This window comes from Ixodes scapularis, unplaced genomic scaffold (genome assembly GCF_016920785.2).
Source record: "Ixodes scapularis isolate PalLabHiFi unplaced genomic scaffold, ASM1692078v2 PGA_scaffold1__304_contigs__length_218370807, whole genome shotgun sequence".
Classification (NCBI taxonomy): domain Eukaryota; kingdom Metazoa; phylum Arthropoda; class Arachnida; order Ixodida; family Ixodidae; genus Ixodes; species Ixodes scapularis.
Window position 1 is genome coordinate 24,472,657 of NW_024609846.1, and position 15,293 is coordinate 24,487,949.

General features: G+C 44.5%; 1 pseudogene; it reads right to left on the reverse strand.

The window, feature by feature from the left end:
- Positions 1-12,560: 12,560 nt before the first annotated feature.
- LOC115329400 lies at positions 12,561-13,741 on the reverse strand (annotated as a pseudogene).
- Positions 13,742-15,293: the final 1,552 nt, after the last annotated feature.

Genomic DNA, 15,293 nt, shown 5'->3' on the forward strand with positions numbered 1-15,293 from the left:
CCAGTGACCGCATTCGCGGAGCGGGCAAACGCGATCCAGCAATTGTCATAGAGATCAGTGGACAAAATGGCCAGATCTCTCCACCCTAAGCAAAGCGCACATGAAGGGACCCTACTTTATCCTGGGAAAAGTGGCGCCATTCATTTTTCATTTCATTTCATTTATTGGTACCCTCGGGGCCCGAAGGCATTACAGAGGGGGGGGGGGGGGGATTATTACGTACAAGTTAATAGAACACTCAAATCACAAATCAAGTTCTAGTAGTATGGATACAGCATTTTTAAAATCAACAGGATTAACAATTGTGGCGATGGATGGGGAAAGGTGATTCGAGTCAGCAGACGTACGAGGTATGAATGATCTGGAAGTGCGCAAGACACGTGACGCGTGCCACTTCTGGGAACAACATGGCGTCTGAAATCTAGTGAGCTCAGTGCTGTGCTGTGACGCCGTGATCTTCCCAAGGGCTGTACGTTGCACGTGTCTCGTGCATCGACGCACCTTGCGCTCCTTTTGAAACTTGAAGGGGCTTTACCGAATCCTAGAGTTCCTGTATAGGGTCCCTACGGGAGCCGAAGTTGCGCGTTCATCTCAGTAACGCCGTCTTTCCTGCACGGCATGTTGATCCCGCTCGTCACGTGACTGAATTTGGCGAATAGCGGCGCCGCGCGTTCGAGGCGCAAGGCGCGTTTAAAAGCAGGGGAACGTACGGCGGGGCGCCGTGCAACGTCTACTTTCCTGCACGGCACTTGATCCGGCTCCTCACGTGATCGGATCTCGGCGAATAGCGGCGCGGCGGCACGTGGAAAACAGACGCGCAACTCGGGCTCCCATACGCTGCCTAGACAGGAACTCTACCGAATCCCGCCCCACAGCGCCCTCAACGGCCCCTCAAAACGAAACAGAGCAGGAGTAACACTGAGCGCGCGAAATTCGGACAGCTGAGACAGCGCCTTGCTCAATTAGAGCGCATTACCTCTTATATCACCGTGCTCGATCGTCGTGCGTAGCGGTGTTCCGGCGATCCGCAGTTCACATCGCGAAGCCCTATTATTACCCAACTTCGGCAAGTAGTTTGCAAGTGAGTGACGAATTGATAAATACGCTTGTCCGGCCCTTGCGCGCTACCAGTGCTAGTCACAGCATCATCCGACCTCCCAGCAAGTGTAGCAATAATTTCGGCTATGTTGTCCCATCCTGCTGTAAGATGAATGCAGGTTCTCGAGTTATCTGCACCGGCACATATCAGAGGCTGCACCACCCCTGCGGCCAACACAACACTTGCAATGCCTCTCCTGCTCATGTTATATGGTGAAACCGAAGACCAAGACCCATTGGCATGGTCTTACAAACCGCCTGGATTGAGTACTCCCGTACCCCTCACCGCTCAGAAGAACTATTTAATCTGCTCAACATTCTCAAACATTTTGCGACAGGTATGTTATCACGCAACGTGAGGAACTAGCGGTCCCTTGAGACACTTCTCAGGTTAGCAGAGGGCCTCCTGCGACTCTCCTCTGCGTCTGCTCAACCAACAACGAGGCTCATTGCCATGAACTTGTGTGCCTCATTGGCACGAGGTTGTTCGGGTGACTTCAAATAAACTATGCTTTCCGTGAAACAGAAAAAAAAACTGAGACGTTTACGTTGTCCGCGAGTTCTTGCTGTTGTTCCGTCGATCAGAGTTGTGTTTGCACTCGCGTTGGTATGCTCACTCCTCATTTTGTCCGGAGACGTAGAAATGAACCCCGGCCCCAAGAATGCTCCCGACCAGCCAACTCTCGCTACGTTGCAAGAGAAGCTGGAAGCTCTCCTCCTAAAGACTGAGTTAAACCACCAAGAAAGTCTGTCAAAGCTTAGCGCGATCACAATAGGGGTCGGTGAATTAAGCGAAAGGGTCACGAGTCTTGAAAGAAAGGTTGAGGAATTGTCGGGAACTAATGAAGAAGTTACTAGAGTCTCTCAAGACCTCCGCTTGCTGGAAGAAAAAGTCGAATCAATATCGTTAAACACTGAAACTACACTAAACCTTGCGAGCGACCTCAACGCTCTTGATAACCGTATCCGCCGGAATAATCTTGTATTCAAAGGCATTCCAGAGGAACCCAGGGAAACCTGGGCCAGATCTGAAGAAATAATAACTTGCTTTGTCAAAGAACACTTAGATATAGAGGCAGGTGTAATTGAAAGAGCCCATCGGGCAGGTAGAAAGAACGCAAACTTCCCCCGCCCCATCATTGTAAGATTTCTTAGCTTCAAAAGTAAGCAATCGATTCTAGAAAACGCACACAAGTTGAAAAACCTAGAATCTCCTAAGGTATGGATTGAGGAAGACCACTCGCCATTGATCCGTGAAGCACGCAGAAAGCTTTGGGATTACGCAAAAACGCATCGTAGTCCCCAATCACGCGTGCGTCTAGTGTTTCATAAACTTTTTATGAATGACAAGGTGTTTTTTGTACGATACCCAAACAGACACCGTTGTTGAGTCGCAACGGTCTATTCCAAGCCGAATTACAAACTGACTAAAAAAGAAAAAGAGTACGTCTCATGATTTGTCCTTTTTTCTTGCCAACTTTCGGAGCATACTATCTAAACAAGATGCTCTCGCTGATACAATTGCAATGTGCAACCCCGACGTCGTGTTAGGAACGGAGACTTGGCTTTCTGATAATATACTGAATAATGAGTTAGTACTCAACCATGACTTTGCGATTTTTAGAAAAGATAGGATACAGTCACGTGGCGGTGGAGTCCTTATTGCTGTCAAAAGAAATTTGCCCGCTGTTCCCATTCTAATGGATGACAACATTGAAATAATCTGGGTGCGTGTAAAGGTTGCTTCCTCTTTCATTTTAGTAGGTGCATGCTATCGACCGCCGAACTCTTTGTCTGATTTCGTTGATGACCTGTATACCTCTATTGGAAATGTTACTTCTCGTTATCCAAGCTTGCCTGTTTTTCTTGGAGGTGACTTTAACTTTCCCGGGATTGAATGGACCACTGTTAATGTGTCTGACGAATGTCGCAACAATTCGCTTACATCCGCCTTTCTAAACATCTCGCAATCATTTTGCCTGACCCAAGTAGTACTTAAACCCACTCGGGACGATGCAATTTTAGATTTATTGTTCACTTCTGTGCCAGAATATTTAAAAAAGGTCACGTGTCTTGACAAGATCAGTGACCACGTGGCTGTCTTGATTAACTTCAGTATATCTATAAGAAATGCTCCCTTACAGTCCAAGGAAATTCACGACTTCTCTAAGGCAAACATTGATGGCATAAACAGTGTTTTAGAAACTTTTATTGGCGAATTTAATTGCGATTTCTTTTCTAGGTCAGTAGAAGAGAATTGGCAAAGGATAAAAAATAAGCTTAAAGACATACTTGCTACATTTGTTCCAAAAATTACTATACCTGATGCATCGGAAAAGCCGTGGTTCACGAAATCCCTGAAAAAAATGCTGAACACCAAAAGACGTCTCTTCAAAAAGGCACAATCTCGGGATACTGACGAATTATGGTCTCAGTACGATACTCAGGCTAAGCTGTGCAAACGTGAAACCAAGGTTGCAAAATCCAACTTTTACGGCAATGGTCTAAAAAACTTGATGCAAAAAAATCCCAAGAAATTTTGGAAAATAATTAGCCCACCTAAAGACACAATTCCTAATTGTTTCTTAGACCAGCATGGAAATGTAATGTCACCAACGGAGTGTGCAAACAAATTTAATGAGTACTTCGGAGATGTTTTTACCGAAGAGTCTTACCCGCTGCCCCAGTGTGATTTGGCACACAACCATTCTTTATTATCGAAGATTAAAATTGACCCGGATGGTATTAACAATATAATATAAAACCTGCCAATCCAGTCTTCTACAGGTGCCGACGGCATCAGTTCCAAGCTACTAAAACTTACACAGCCATATGCCGGGCTTCTTCTTGCACAGCTTTATCAACAATCCTTAGACCAGAGCATTATACCGCATGACTGGAAACATGCAATCGTCACTCCAGTTTACAAATCTGGTAGTAAATCGTTGTTTTGTAATTATCGACCGATATCTCTCACCAGTGTCCCATGCAAGATTCTTGAGCATGTTCTGTACACTCATATAATGAACTTTCTTGTAGACAATGGTTTCATTTTCATAAATCAGCATGGCTTTCAGAAGAACCGGTCTTGCGAAACCCAACTTTTTGAATTATTAACAGATCTACACACAAACATACATTCGCGCTTTCAAACTGACACTATTTTTATTGATTTTTCTAAGGCGTTCGACCGCGTGCCACATAAACGCCTACTTAAAAAACTCGAGTGTCTTAATATTGATAGTTCTTTAATTAACTGGATTCGGGAATTTTTGAACCAACAGAACACAGGCAGTTTCTTTTCATTGTAATGTTTCTTCTAGTATTAATGTGAAGTCTGGAGTTCCTCAGGGATCGGTTTTGGGCCCCTTGTTATTCCTTATCTATATTAATGATATTGCCACTAGCATTTCCTCAACAGTCAGACTCTTTGCAGACGACTGCGTTATTTATAGAACTGTAAAAAACCAGACCGACTGTCTCTCACTACAGCATGACTTAGACGCCCTCTCTTTATGGTGCGACCGCTGGCAAATGAACATCAATAATTCAAAATCTAAATTTATGAGCTTCTCCACAAAAAAAATCCACTGTAAGTTTCAACTACTCAATAGGACATTTATCAATTGAGAAAGTAAATAAGTACAAATATCTAGGAGTTATTTTGAGCGAGAACCTACACTGGCAGGACCATGTAAATTATGTGGCTAGCAAGGCTAGTAGGTCATTAGGTTTTCTAAGACGAAATTTATATCTGGCACCTCCGGACGTTCGTTTACTCGCTTACAAGTCATATGTTCGGTCTCAATTAGAGTATGCCTCTATCATATGGAATCCTTGTCAAGACTACCTTATTCAACAAATAGAGTCAATTCAGAATAGGGCAAGCAGATTTATTTACAAAGATTACTCTCGACACTCCAGCGTATCTCAACTGAAAGAAAAAGCTGACTTGCCACTCCTCTCTATCAGAAGAAAACTTTCTAGGCTAACCTTCGTCCATAACATCTATTATAATAACCCACTCCTCAAGCTTAAACTATTAAAGCCGCCACACCGTATTTTTCCTCGATTTGACCATCAGCATAAGGTATTACTACAAACATCACATACTAAACTTTTCCAGACGTCACCTCTACAGTTGGCAATTTCCGACTGGAACAAACTTCCAGCCAACATTGTAACTTTAGCAAATGTCGACGAATTTAAAAATGCGTGTGCTCAATACTGCGTAAATTGAAATGTATGTTTTCCACGTGTTTTCATTATATTGTTATTTTTGCATGATGTGTGTTCATATTTTCACTGTTCTGTTTTCCTTGTATACTGTTGAATTTCCCCCCTCATGTATGCCCCCTTGGGGCGCTTGTGAGGTACAAATAAATGAAATGAAATGAAATGAAATATCTCTAATGAAAAACTAGAGCGCAGCACTTAAGGGGGAGGAGGAAGCGGAGAAGGAGGGCGTATGGAGGGGAGGGTATGCCCCTCCTCCTCTTCTGTATCCTCCTCCTTTCTTATCCTCTCCCCTCCTCCTCAGCTCCTCCTTTCCTCCTCCTCTCCTGCTGCCACTGAATTTATTCATGGATGACGGTGACACGAAGTCGTCGCGTCATTTTCTCTGCTATATTTAGCGGGGAAACTGAATTGGTGTTAAGATCACGTGACGTTGACTTCCCCGCTAAATTTAGCGGGGAAACTTTTCCCACCAACCTTAGCGGAAAGATTTTCCGCTAATTTTTCGCGGAAAATCTTTCCCGCCAACGTTTGCGGGAAACGTCCCATAATGCAACGCGCGCGGTTCCGCCGACGTCGAGGCCGACGGCGACGCCGACGCCGCTCAACCCGTAAACGGGCGCCTAAGAGCTGCGCTCTAAAATGAAGCGTACACGAAATTTGTGAGAAAGCCTCTTTCTCGTAAGTTTCAAAAGTTGAGCTAGAGGCCTTCTCCGGTGCGGTCTCTAATAAGCTGAGAGACAATCGGTGTACGCCTAATTTTGTCCTACGCATTCGCAGCAGTGTTGCGTGCATTCTTCCTTCCTTTCCGTCGTATATCACAACCAGACAACAGACACTGGCGAGAGGTCAATATATCGCCACTTGCCTCGACAGACGACATTCAGCGCAGTGGAACGATTGCGTTTTAACTATATAGGCTTGATACATTGTCTGGTTTAATGTGTGTTCGACCAACTTCTTTCTCGCTATTTTCAAAATAAACAGTGTTCATTAACAAGCCTCCTGATTCAAAAGTTAACATGACACACCTAGGATCGGGCTATTTTTCACTGGCGTTTTAATTCGTCCAAAACCATTTGGCTGCCCGGCGCTTTCTTCTATAATTGATCTGGGATGCCTCGTAAACTAGCGACAGTCCGTAAGATTAACGCGAGCGGTTGCCAAGGGCTTCTCGCTTCGCCGGCACGATAACCCCTTCCCTGGTGTGCATGCTCCCTGCGAAGCGAAAGGTTGTCTTCCCTGTATCGTGCAAGTCACGCACGCGCTGCATGTAAACCGCGATGTCATATCTCGTTAACAGATAAACTGTTGACACGTGCTGCGCTACCGCGCAGCCGCGTCGTACTATATAACTAATCGCTTCCTGAATAAACGTTGTTGTTGGCTTGACCCATCACGACTGATACATGGTGTCAGAAGTGGGATGCCGTCCACGTCGGCGGTAGCTCAAAATAACGACGTCAGTCACCATAGCTATGGAACTACTCAAGCCACCGGAGCCACTGCTGCTGTCTGGGAACATCGCAAAAAACTGGGACCTGTTCAAGCAGAAATTCGAGCTCTTTCTGAGGGCAACGGAGCCAGCCAAAGAACCAAGGTCGGCATCGGTCAAGACCGCTCTCCTGCTGAGTGTAGCCGGGGATGACGCTTTGGAGGTATTCAACAATTTTGTGTTTGCCGAAAGCGAGAATAAGGAAGATTACGCGACGGTCACACTCAAGTTTAAGGAGTACTGTAGACAACAGCAGAATGAGGTCTACGAGAGGTACATCTTTCGAACAACAACGTTTATTCAGGAAGCGAAGCAGGAAGCGCAGACACTGGCGCTGCTTAGCGCCACCAGCCGGGAGCCAGGCACACTTTTTGCCGGCTGCCCTCGTATTGCGCGCGCTCTGCGTTGACAGGCATTGTGAACTTAATTGTGAATTACTTGGAAGGTTCTTGTTGGACACAAGTGCTGTATTAGTCATCTCAGTGAAATAGGAGAGCACACGATCGTCGGTATGAATCAATTTATATTAAACAGCGATATATGTATATAGAAAAGATGACTATTGCCTAGACACTTTTAGTGCAAACAATTTACGGTAATGTCAAGTTTTATACGGATGATATTCTGAACGTCTTGATGTGATCACTTGTAGCTTTGCGAGTTGTAAGCCAACGTGTGATGTGGCACATGTTACAGCGGATGGGGCCATGCCGGCGTCACCCGATCCTGCACAAGAATTCACCGTGGAACTCTTCAATTGGGAGCTGTGGTCAAGTCTGGCGAAACAGTGCAACGAAATGGAAGTCAGCGGTTCGCTTCGGTGACTGTTCGTTTTTCTATCTCTTCTAACGCGCTTTGTGCGTCACTGTGTGAACAGGGGAGTCTTTAGTTGTAACAAGAGGGGCAGCATGTTTCGTCAATTTCGATAAAGACAAAGCATCTGTTCTGCAGTTCTATTAAAGTAAAAGAATTTCTTTTTTTTCGGTTCACGAAATAATAGAGCGATACGCGCGAATTCACGGCGCGTGACCTTTACATTGCAGCAGGTTGCCTTGGTGGCGTTCACGTTTCGAGCTAAATTCCAAAAACTTTATGAATACTTTTTTTAGCCCGGTTGGTATTTTTATGAAAAGCGTTTTGGGAGCCACTATATGATAGCGTTAAACTCTTTCTCGCGCGAAGAACCTTATGACGCAAGCCCCATGCACTGCGTGTAGTGCTCGGAGCATGACGATGCAACAGCTAACCTATCAGATAACGAAGTTATTTTTCCTCGGATCCTCTTATGACGATGTATGGATATTTTATGCGAACGCCACCTGGCCCCACTATGAACGTGACAAGGCTTTCAAGATATGATTTCGTGGTACTATAATTTCCGCGTCGTTTTCTGGATGCCAGAGCAGGACAGAAATTGGACACAATAACTGCGTTTACGGAGGATCATGGATGAAGAAAGAATAAAACAATTAAAACAGGGACAACACAACCACATCTTTCACAATGAAAGATGTGGTTGTGTTGTCCCTGTTTTAATTGTTTTATTCTTTCTTCATCCATGACCAAAACCAACACGCTCTTCTCCCAAGTTTACGGAGGACTTTTGTGCTCACTAAGAACACAAGTTCCAGCCGAATTATAGACCAACTCAGCGAACGCCACCGGCGCCGCGCGTGCGTGATGGAGTGTGGGCAAGAAGCTCGCCCGTCGCTCATACACAAACCATCCAAACGCGATGTTGTCGGCGTCGGTTAGAGTCCCGGCGCTCTTTTTCACGTTTGACTTGTTGATTTTACGTCTTCCTTGCAATGTCTGACTACTTGAGCGGCCTCAGCGAAATTACCGAGGCTCGTTACACCGCGAAACGTCGCGTGAATAATGTGACATGCTGCTATTCATACCGCGGGAACGCCGCAGAATGTGTACTAAAGACTGATTCGCATGATGAGATTCCACTCACAATTTTCAGTCGCGATGTCGCTCGGGCTGCAAAGGCGTGAACAATAGCTGAGATGGTCGACGTCAATACTGCCAAGATATTGACGTTGACAAGCGTACAATTGATACAGAAATATCTCGCCCCATTCACCAGCATCCTCGTCGAGTTGCCCCGTCGGAACGACAGATCATCAACGAACAAGTGCGCAAAATGCTCGAGCAAGACGTCATATCGCCGTCTAATAGCCCGTACTCATCACCGGTGGTTCTAGTTCCCGAAAAACACAGATCTCTTCGGCTTTGTGTCGACTACAGGAAACTCAACAGCGTCACTAAACAAGATGTCTACCCCCTAACCCGACTAGACGACGCCTTAGATCGTCTCGCGAACGCAAAATTTTTTGACCACCATTGATTTGATTTCGGGATATTGGCAAGTCCCCATAAAACCCGAGGGTGCAAAGAAAACCGCTTTCGTAACACCTGAAGCCCTATTTCAACTCAACACGTTACAATTCGGACTCACCAATGCTCCAGCCACATTCCAGCGACTAATGGATAAAGTTCTGTCATCTCAAATAGACAATGGCCCTGGTCTACCTCGACGATGCCATCATTTATGCCCCTACATTCGATGAGCATCAGTGCCGACTTCGTCTTGTACTGCAGGCTCTATCTGATTCTGGACTTAAACTGACGGCCAAGAAGTGTTTTTTCGGCTTTGGACAAGTCACATATTTGGGACACTCGATCACTTCGGAAGGCATCCTCCCCAACCCTGAGAAAGTGTGATACATTACAGAATATCAAGCTCCGACAACGATCAAAGAGCTAAGAAGCTTTATAGGATATGCGTACTATTTTCGGTGTTTCATAAAATATTTCTCGAGACACACACAACCCCTAACTATCCTCGTACCACCTGGACCTGAGGGGAGACTCAAATTCAGGCATTTGCTGACATCAAGCATGTCTTTTATTTATTTATTTATTTATTTATTTAAATACCCTCAAGGCCCATCGGCATTAAAGAGGGGAGTGGGAGTAACAAAATAACACACAAAAAGAAACAAAAGAGCAGATTACATAAGGTATCATGGCGGCTCAGGACATTAAAGTGTGTTTATAGCATTTTAAAACTTTTGGGTTTACGGAAGCCGGAAGGTGATCCCATTCCAAAGAAGTTTTAGGGACGAATGATAGTAGAAATGCGTTGGTATTAGATTTAAAAATTCCAACTTTGAGGTGATGATCGATGCGAGGTGAAATGCAAAACGGTGGGATGAAAAGACGTTGCTTTAAGTACGGGTTAGCATGACAGATCTTGTGAAAAATACACAAACGAGCAACTTTATGTCGGAGAGAGAGCTTAGGCAGGTGCAAGGGGAATTTCATAGAGCTTACACTGGCAGTGCGGTGATAGTTACTTGGAATAAAACTGGCTGAACGGTTTTGGACCGCATCCAGAACATTAATTAGACTAGACTGACTGGGGTCCCAGATAGAAAAAGCATACTCTAATTTGGAGCGAACGAGAGATTTATACAGTGTTAATTTTAAGGCTGACGGTGCAAGAGCAAAGTTTCTTTTCAGGTAACCATGCATGCGGTTAGCGTTGTTGATGACATATTCAACATGCAGTTTCCAGGAGAGGTTACAAGTAATGTGAACGCCCAAATATGTATAAGAAGCAACTGGGGCCAAAGGGACGCTATTGATATGGTAGAAGAGCACATTAGGACTATTTATTTATTTATTTATTTACAAATATCACTAGTACGTGATATTCTCATAACTTTACATTTAGTAATGTTAAGTTCGATATTTCAAAGTTGACACCAGTGGTAAACAGCATTCACATCTGTTTGGAGCTTTAAAACATCAGAGTCGTTAGTAGATTTAGTATATATTACACAGTTGTCACGAAAAGATCAATTAATGATGAGGCGCAATCAGGTCATTGATGTAAATGAGAAACAGTAGAGGGCCTAATACGAATCCTTGAGGAACACCGGATGTGACGGAAGTGAGTGGAGATGTGTTCTCATTAGCAGTAACAAACTGGTATCAGTTAGTTAGAAAACAGGCTATCAAGGAAACTACGTTAGGATCAATACTTAATTTTTTAAGTTTTAATAGAAACAACTGGTGAGCAACTTTATCAAAGGCCTTGCTAACATCTAGAAAAACAGTCAACTTGGGACCCACAATCAAGGATGGAATGAAGATCGTTAGTAATAACAAAAGCTGTGTCTGACAAGAATGAAATTTGCGGAAAACATGTTGACGCTTGTTAAAAAAAAAGAATTTGATTCCAGAAAATTAACGAGTTGGGAGTATATTATATGCTCTAGTAATTTACAGGGTATGCTGGTAAGCGAGACTGGACACTAGTTAAGGGGGGAATGCTTATCACCTCCTATGTGCAATGAAATCACCCTGGCTACCTTCTAGTCGTCAGGTAAAATGCCAAGTTCAAGCGACTGAAAAAAATATAGTTAAGAAAATATAATAGATGAATACCTAATTGAGTTTTTCAAGAACATTGAGTTAATATTATCAGGACCAGCTGAAGAAGACAGTTTTAAATTCTCTATTAGTTTAACAATACCAGTGGGTTCAATTACAATGCGGTCCACAGGTTTAAATTAGATTCCTGTAGTAAGCGAGATGGCGAATTAACAAAAATTGAAAATGAGTCAGCGGAAACATTGTTCAGGATATCCGCACACACATCACTGGGGATTGCACAATCGTCAACACAAAGCGAAATAGACGACTTCTCTTTACTGTTAACACTGTTACAAAATTGTTGAGACTAGTGGCTAGTAATGTCGGCACGGTGATATTAAAGAAAGAATGTGTGGCGCTTTGAATAGCAGATTTGTACTCCACAAGAGCGTCGTGATAGGCTGACCAGCGATCCGGTTTGTTAGAGGACTTAGCGGCCCTAAACAAACGTTTTTTTTCTTATTGGAAAGCCGCTTGAGTTGTACGTTGAACCAAGGAAAATTAGTGTAAGACGTTATCGATCGAAGCGGAATGTATGTACCCGTGAGCGAATTAACAATAGTCCTAAAAGGTTCCAATTTTCTTGAACTGATCATTGAGAAAAAGAATCGATGTAGCCATCCACAAAGAGAGCGAGTTCATTGTCAATGGCGTCAAAATCCGCTTTCTTATGATCTCTAATGAATTTGATTTCTTTCGAGGGAGTAACTACAGGTAAATTTAAGGTGACGTGTAACGTACAATGATCGCTGAGCTCAGGGCGATGAGAAATTTCAGCAACAAGATCAGTTGAGGACGTTAATACAAGGTCCAGCAAACTGGCAGTTGTGGCTGTAATACGTGTAGGTTTTGTGACAAGCTGAGTTAGGTTGAAATCAACGGATAAAATTAGAAAATTGAGACATCCCGAGGAATTGGTGGCAGCAGAGGGACACACACCAGTCCACACAATACTAGAATAGTTGAAATCTCCCAAGAGAAAGACGGGAGAGTCAGGAAACCTGGTTAAAATCAAATTAAGAACGTCGTGTAGCTCATTGGGAAAGAATAATTTGGCGGTCCATAACAAACACAAAAAAACAATACGTTTATGACTTGCACTAACACACACACAAAGAAACTCAAGATTAGTTGAAATGTTCACACAGGAAGATGTCATATTCTCAGATACAGCAACTAACACACCTCCACCGGATCTGAATTCCCTATCATATCGATGCACATTGAAGCGCTTCCCACACGAGAAAATTTCGCTGCAACGTATTTTAGAAGAGAGCCACGTTTATCTGAGAATGACTAAATCAGCAGATGATGAGTCTATAACGGCATTAAGTGCGTCACGGTTTTTTATGGCAGTCCATATATTAGTAAAAATAATCGAAGTTTGGTCAACAGGCGGACGATGGCTGTTATTGCTGTTAATCTGCCATGACGAAGATGTTTGTGCAAGGCTAGAAGATGACCTCTTAGTCGAAGCGCTCGTTACGGCCTCCTGATGACCCCCAAGCTGAACGGCGGACTCAGTTCCCAAACAATAAACAAAGAACTTTTTGTCGACATAAAGCTTGTAGTAACGCAAAGTAAATGCAACATTGGGATACGAAACCTTCGCGAATTTGATTAGCTTACGTCGCACGAGACGGGTTGCCGGCGAAAAGTCCTCGTTTAGAAAAACACAGCTATTTTTTAGTACTGATTTTGATTTCAAAGTTTTATCACGAGACTTTAGGTTTGCAAATTTTACAATTAGCGGACGACAACGGCTAGCAGAGAAGGTACCTATTCTGTGCGCCCGAGCAATACATTCCACGTCAATCTGCAAGTTCATGGCTCGAGACAACGCCGTTCTTATATTCTCCTCCGATTGAGCCTATGCTTTACGATCAGAATCCTCAATTACGTGAAAGATTAAGTTGTATCGCCTGTTTCTATCTTCTAATTCGTCAAGGCGTGAGCGGAGAAGAATATTTTCTTTCCTAGCTTCGTTGGCAACGTGCTGCGTGGCTTGAAGTTCGCTCTGCCATTCGTCAAGCTTCAACGCTTTCGTTTCTACATTGACGAGTCTTTTATTCACGTAAGCTAGTTTATTTTCCATCAACTGCTGGCTTTTCCTTACTTCTCAATGGAACTGATTAAGCTCACTTGACCTGCCTCAAACTTGAGAGTTCGGGCATTAACATCCTGGAGTAGTTGTAGCATTTCGTCCATCTGCTTGCTCTGGTTGTCCTTACTCGGGTTTTCAGTTACGGAAGTCGTGCGAGAACCAGGGTTGAGAAACTGGACATCTCTGCTCAAAGGTAGCACGTAAGAGCACAATGCATCAAAGCAATCAGCTATACAACAACACAGTACTTCTGGGTGAGACAGCACTGCAATGCAACGATAATCACATTTTACTTTTGAAAAATATTGTAGGTTACCCACCTGCAGCAGAAACACCACAGGGTTAGATTGCGACCGCATTCTCTCGAAGCTGCCTCGCCAACTGGCGATTTTGGTGCCAAGGAGAGGGGCGGGTCGTGAAGTTTCCGTCGATGTCGATGGTGATGAGATGGCGTACCGTCCAGGATGAATCGAAGCAGAAAAGTTCAGGTAAACTAAATAATGTTCGCTGAACAGGTCACAAATCACGAACGAAGTGGGTTGTCGAGGCAGGCATCCTGGTAGGTTGGTCCGGCTGAAGAAGTCCACCGGCAGCAGGAAGGACGTAAAAATCTGCAGCAGAAATCCCACGGGGTTAGATTGCGACTGCGTTCTCTCAAAGCTGCCTCGCCCACTCAACGAGACTTGCTAAACCCTCCCGTTTGACCCCACTTCAACGAGACTAATGAGACAATCCGGCACATTGACGCTAGCGGCGATGGTCTGGGGGCAGTATTTCTCCAAAAGGATTCATCCGGCATCGAAAACGTTTTGTTCTTTGCTAGTCGACATTTAGACGATTGTGAGAGAAGACGCCATTCCTTTGAACTGGAATGTCTCGCCGTGGTCTGGGCCGTCAGCAAGCTTCGTCCGTATCTCTATGGTCGTCATTTCACGGTAGTAACGGACAATGCCGCATTGCAAGGGTTGCAATCCAAGTAGGACTTGACACCAAAGCTTGCAAGGTGGTCACTCTAGTTTCAGGAATACAACTGCTCAATTCGTCATCGCAGTGGATCATCTCACCAAGATGCGGACCTTCTTTCGCGCTACCCTGTGGGAATTTCTGCTGTTCAAGACTTGTCTATGGCACAGGTAAACGACGCTGAGCTAGCTAATATACGCTCGCGATCCTCCAACAAAGCCCCACCGAGAGACTCAATGACACTTGACGACGATTACCAGGCCTGCTGCGAGCCTACAGGATTGTTGACAATATCCTGTGCCACGTGAAGAAACGACAATCAACAGGCACCGTCTGGCTCCCAGTTTTACCCGTGAGCATGCGGGTGGCAATACTTCAAGCATGCCATGCCGCTCCAAGTGCAGGTCACCTTAGGCGAGAAAAGACTTACATAAGGTCGCCGCACATTTTTGGTGGCGTGGCCTACGTCAAGACGTCGTTCGAGACGTTCAGACATGCGAACACTGCCAGTTCCCGAAGATATCCACTACTAAGTAAAACGTACCCCGTTGCCCAGTCGCACCTCCAGAACATCCATTTGAGCTAATCGGAGTTTACTTTCTCGGACCTTTTCCAAAATCCCGGAGCGAAAATCATTGTTATAGTGGCGGTTGACTACTTAACCAAATGGGTAGAGGCCCTTTCGGTGCCAGATGCTAACGCAGATTTCCTAGAGGAGTTTATTGATGTCAACATTGTTCTGAGACATGGCACGCCACGCTTAATTATCTCAGACCGTGATACACCGTTCATGTCTCACCATTTCAGAAACTGTCTGGCGAGGCATGGCATACGACATTCGCTGACATCCATGTATCATCCCGAAACGAATGGTCTAGTTGAGAGGAACAACCGTACACTTACCGATATCTTGTCCGCTTATGTAAACTCCGCGCATACTAATTGGGA